We start from the raw sequence: 6,189 nt of genomic DNA on the forward strand, positions 1-6,189 counted from the left end.
GATAGTAAATTTGCAGAACAAAGAGAGAGTGATACCTTAGTACAAAGAGCCCTTGGTAGTTTTCCCTTCAATTTCCAACCCCCCTTCCCTCTCCCATTAAGGAGACAAGGAGGGCTAGCAGCTGTGTTTTTCTAAATCTGCTATTGATAATGTATTTTTAATAATATTTCTAACACTGATACCATATAAGGTTAGAAGCTCTGAGACTGGAGTGCGGCAGCAGCAAAAAAGGAGCTTCAATGAGAGAAAGAGAGAAAAAAAGGACAGAAAAGAGAGCAGAAAGAGGATCCCCAGGGAATCAGTAACTTACCCAAGGACTTCTCACAGCATCGGTGGGAAAAACAGAGCTCTGGGAGCAAGGGGCAGATCCAGAACAGATAAACACCGTGGGACATATATTACACGGCCAACCTGGAAACAAACCAAAAGCAAAGAAAAGAGTGAAATTGACATGTTATTATTCAGCTTTGGAGACAGTGTCTGAGTGCCCAACAAAAGAACCTGAGGCATCAGACACATGCAATAAAACAAAAGGGGGAGTAGACTTATCTGCCAACAAAGTAAAGACGGCATATATAGCAGGTTTTGAAGATAAAGCCCACAAAATGAACAAATGGGAAAGACTTTGTTTATTAATACTAGGTTCTGTTCAGTCAAATTGATAGTAATATCATAAGAGCAGGATATAAATAGAATTACCAAGTTGATAAAAAATAAATAAATAAATACAAGTTTTGATCTGAATCAGACTATGATTGTCTATACTGTCAAGTGCGTGTGAATATACAGAGAACTAAGAAAGATAACTTACCGATAGTACCCATGAAACCCTAATAGAGACCTTAAAAAAAAAATCTTTTGAACAATCCTCCCGACTAGTGGCATCAAAAACTTGAGCACAGAATAATAACATCCAAGACATGGCAGGTGGGAAAGTCAGGGTACCGATGGTTCATTGGGTGACTATACAGAGTGGTAAAAGAAGACATCCTAAGCGCAACCACCACACTTTGCAAACACTTATATATAATTTAATCAGGGGAGTATATGTCATTTATGAAACTATTGGCATGAGTAAGATTAAGCATATACATAATTGATTGCAAAACTGAAACCATTGTTCAGAGGACATCCTAATTATACTAAACCACGCTGATTTTCAGAACGGACATCTTTGTTGGATGTTAATAATTCGCCTCTTTCCATCTTTTAAGAAATTCATTGTTGTTTTTCAAAGGACGAGTTTATTATCAAAACATTTTCCACCATGGAGTGCAATTGATTTATCATATAAAGTGGAGTACACCGTGATACCATCTGTGATAGGTTATGTAGTAATTGTTTCTAGTGGATTTGAATCATGCAATTTCTGAATATTGCATTGCTCTTCATAAATTACAATGAGCTTTGCTCCCTTGAAGAACAATCACAAAAGGTCAGAAGCACTGTCTTACACAAGCTCTTAAGCTTAGACAATAAATATACTTTACTGAATCTGCAAGCATTTTCCTTTTATCCCTCAAAATAAAATATGTGCACATTTTCAAAACATTATTATACAACAAAAGCTCTGTTATCTGGTATTCCCTGGCTGCCGCTTCTCACACCGCTTCTGGGGCATCCCTCCTCCTCTCCTATGGCATTGCTGCCACAGCCCCACACCACCTGTTATGCCCCCAGGCCATGGGGGCTCAGAAGCGCAGGCTGCTTTGCCTCAAGTAATGGGGACTCAGAGAAACCAGAAGTGCCATGGTGGGCACTTCAAGTTTCACTTTATCTTACAAGCCGACATGCCAGTTAGTGGAGCATGCTGGCATGTAAGATGCCAGATAACAAAACTTTTTCTGTACACCACGCACCTAAATTGCGAGTTACTTATCTGTCCCCTACTATCACCCTAAAATATGTCATAGTACATACAAACACTTAATATTTTTATCCTTTTCCTTTCTTTCTTTCTTTTTTAAATAATCACATCATTCCATCTCTCTTGTTTTATCATGTGGCTTCTGGCTTTGTCCTGGTCCTAACCCATACTGTCTGTAGGTTATTATAATTTTCACTTCCTTAAAAAGAAAGCTTAAAATGCTGTTCTGGATTAAGAATGGTAGAATCTAGTCTAGCAAAGATGGGCAATTTTTTTGCTGTACTAAATTTCAGTCAAGGTAAAAGCATAAAGAAAAAGGGGGAAATGCCAGTGATTGAGCAATCTATTTTGCCTGTCTAAATATTTGGATGGAGTTGCAATTTATAGATGAACTAAATCAGACACACATCAGCTGTATCTGTGCTTCAGTTAGTCTGTAAGGTACAACTCTGTCATGCTTTCTGCCTGACTTCAGACTAATACAGCTTAATCTCTCCAAATATTTATCATTTTTGTCTAGATACTTGATTTAATCTGTTAATTTGTGAATTCCTGCATTTACTCTTCCTGAGAGATGATCATTATGGACATCTATACACATACTCCAAGGTGGGAGGTGTTTTAATTACAGTGTTTCTGAGAGCCACTTTAATTAAATCACCTACACCATCACGTGTATTCCTCTGCTCCCCAGCCCTGCATCCTGCTTAAACCTGTTGGCTGTACTGGACAGGGGAGAGGTGTGGGAGCAAATGTCCCCTTCCCAACCCCAGTCGCCCCATACCCAGTCAGAGCAGCTTGCGGGGGCGGGGGGGAATGTAATGGGCTCTTGCCTCTTCTCCTGCTGACTGTTAGCAGAGAGGGGAGGTGGGGAAAATGATAGCCCCTGCCCAGCCCCCACAAAACCCAGCCAGAACTGCTGTGGGGGGGTGACACAGCAGGGGGTTCCACTCCCCTCCCAGTTCCTGGCATAGCATAGAGCTACATGTCTCCTAGCCAAGCCATGACTCATGCTGTAGCAAAACCCCCAGTTTTCCTTTTTTCTTTTTTATTACATTCACTCCCCTTCCCCAAACATTTCTGACTTTTTCTCTCCCTCTCTATTCCCTATAGATAAGTGTAAGTGAGTTCAAACTTAGGAAAAGATTTAAACATTTTTATTTTGGTAGCAAATTTTTGGTTTTGGATATCCACTGTTTTATATTGTATTATTGTATTGTATTATTGTATTGTATTGGCTTGTATTGATTTTTACTGTTGTATATTGTATTATTATCATATTTGTGTTGATTTTTATTCTTTCATAGGGATATTGTATGGTTTAGGCCTGTGTTTGTAAGTGAACCAAAGTCATGTCAGGTTTCCACTTGATATGTCAAACCTCCATCTTCAGTCCTCTGTCTGGGCATCCCATGTTGCAACAATATGATTCATTGTACCCCTCCCATGTAAATTGGTTCACTGATGAATGATTGAAATACAATGGTAGCAGGCCTCTACTGAATGGCCTGTAATGACTGGGCCATCAGCTCGCATTGATTCATCCAGGAACCACAGACCTCACCCAAGAACATAGACCAGCATTTGAAAAACAAAAGACCCTGCAGAACCAGCAACTCTCACCATTACAGATACCGCAAACTGCACATCCCTGCATGGAGCACACATGCTCAGTATGCCAGGGGCTGACCTTTGCCTGGGCATGCCTCCTGTCACTAGAGTCACACACAGTCTGCCTGTATAAAGAGGGGCAGTGAAGACAGACCCAGGAGGAACGCCATTTCCATCCAGACCAGACCAGCTTCACGTCACCTATCCACCCCAGAAGCCCTGCCGGCAACCCCCTCTGGACAACATTTACTGGACAAGGATCAACTTCCAGCCTGGGATAGGTAGATATTACCTGTATACCTCCTCCTACAATTTGGACTCTCTCTCTCCTGGACTTCAGTGGACTCTCCTTGCTTTTCTGCTGTCCCTGCTGCTTTTCCTGTGATTTTCTGCTACCCGTCTCTCTGTTTTCAGGCTTCCCCCCACACGTCCTGCAGCTTACCAGCTCCTATTAGCTGTTCTGCAGTTCTCTCCAGCTTCCAGCACCTACTACCACTCTCTGCAACTTCTCTAGCTACCCCAGAGCCATTCTCTGGCTCCCCACACCCAGAGCCTCTCTTTAACACCCACACTTTCCTTTAATCCCATTTTCCCCTCCCCTCCCCATCTACCTTTTCAGCTCCCCCATTGCATTAGCTCCAGTCTGGCATTGCTTCCCTGTTCTGCAGGCTTTGGGTGTTGCCTTTTAACCAATTAACCTAAAGTTACTCCCAAGCCTCAGTTCTTCAGTCCAGGCCCCTCTAGTCTACCAGTTCTAATCCCAGTCCCAGCGACTTTAATTTCCAGCAACTTTCTCTCCCTGCACTTCTATTTTCTTACTTTAACCTTTCCCCAGGTATGCCAAGTACATCAAGCACATACATACATACATACATATCACAATACCCAACTTAGGAACTCACTTGTGTGTATGTATAGGTGGGTGCTAGGTGTGTAAATTAGTGAATACATATTTATATATCATTGTGTGTGTGCGTTATGAATTAGTCATCCACATATGTGTATTGGATGTGCAGGTGTTGATAACTGATTCTGTCTAAATTTGGTGTGTGTAGCATGTATGGGCTTAAATTGGTAATAGGTATGCATGTGCCTAGGCTGGTTTGGATGTGTATGTGCCTGAGCTGGTAGTGTGAGTGTGTATGGCTAGTAGGGGTGCATGCACCTAGTGAGTGTATTTGTGCTTGATTTTTATATGTGCATGTGCAATTGTACACCACATCCTCCTGTCTAACAACACAATATTAAGATCCTGAGTGTTGGCCTGACCCCTCAGGGCAACATTGTGACTTCTGTCTGAGCTGTCTCATTTTAGAACATCTACCTGTCCTTCAATAGCTTTGTAATCTAAGTGGCTAGAAGCAACTGTGCAGTAGTCTGGGAATAATTACTGTGTAGGTGTGCAGCCAAATGAAGTATTAACTGGATGGAAGATAAAAATATGTTAAGAGCACAAAGGGTTATTTTGGATGAAAGAGCCATAGAAATACAGAGTTATTTAATAAAGACAAGCTGTACTCATTTTTGTACTACACTTTCTGTTGTCCCTGTCTTTGGTTTCCAAAGATTCATAACCAGAGAGATGACAATTCTAATTAAATGAATTAAGAAATTATGCATGCATGGTATGCAATTCAATTTCCATTTGTTTAAGATTTTTCTCCTTGCTGTAGTCCAAATAGCAGAATGGTAACACCAAGGAAACTGTTGTCCATATCGGAACAGTTAGGGTAACACTATGTGGATCATGGGGAGCACTGGATTTGCAGATGAATAAAGGCATGACCTGTGGCCTAGCAGAGCTGCTGACCACAAGGCAAAATGATAGCTAAGCCAGCCATTTGCTTATGCTAAGTAACCATCTTAACTGTGTCAACCATTTTCTGAGGAAAAAGCAGCAAGTGAATGTGTGTGCTGTGAATGAGGTAACATTTTAGGACTGTGGAAGATAGTACAACACGAGACAGAAAAACAGATTGGAATGTGAAAAACAACACATAATTGGTAACAGAATCCACAATGAATATATGCAAAAAGGTGATTGGTGAAGAAGCCTCCAGAAGCTTCCAGGTTTTGGTCAAATTCTGCCTATTGACCAAAGAGCAGGAGTCAAGGTCTGAGACATGTGCTCATAGCAAAAAGACATGTAAATGAGTAAAATGCATAGGCAATTCTACACTAATGAAGCAAACAGTAAACAGAGACAGAGCTTGACATGGGAGGAAAAATGGGTGGAACATGGAAGCAGTAAGGGTGGAATGAATGGTAATGAGGATAAACCAAAGTGTATAGATGTGGGAAAAACTATTTTTCAGTGCAGATCCCCTGGTTCACAGGCTGTGTGTCTGTGAAGGACCCTTGTCCAAAGCTGTCTCCATTCTAAATAAAGCTGTTGTGAGCAGTGTGTGCTGGTGTTTGCTCCCTGCTAGCTCTGGCTAATGAGTAACAGGATCCATGGGCAATTGGATCATTGTATCCCTAGTCATTGGGCACTACATGGAGTAGGGGTCTAACAGAAACCTTCTAATTGAAACAAGGAAATACTGAAATTGAATCCAAATTCTTGTTTTTGGTAGGTTTCATAGTTTCGTAGTTTCTAGGGTCAGAAGGTACCTGAGCAGATCATCTAGTCCGACCCCCTGTCATGGCAGGAAAGAATACTGGGGTCAAATGACCCCAGCAAGATGTTCATCTAACCTCCTCTTAAACAC

Source organism: Crocodylus porosus, unplaced genomic scaffold, assembly GCF_001723895.1.
Source record: "Crocodylus porosus isolate Cpor-Errol unplaced genomic scaffold, CroPor_comp1, whole genome shotgun sequence".
NCBI lineage: Eukaryota > Metazoa > Chordata > Crocodylia > Crocodylidae > Crocodylus > Crocodylus porosus.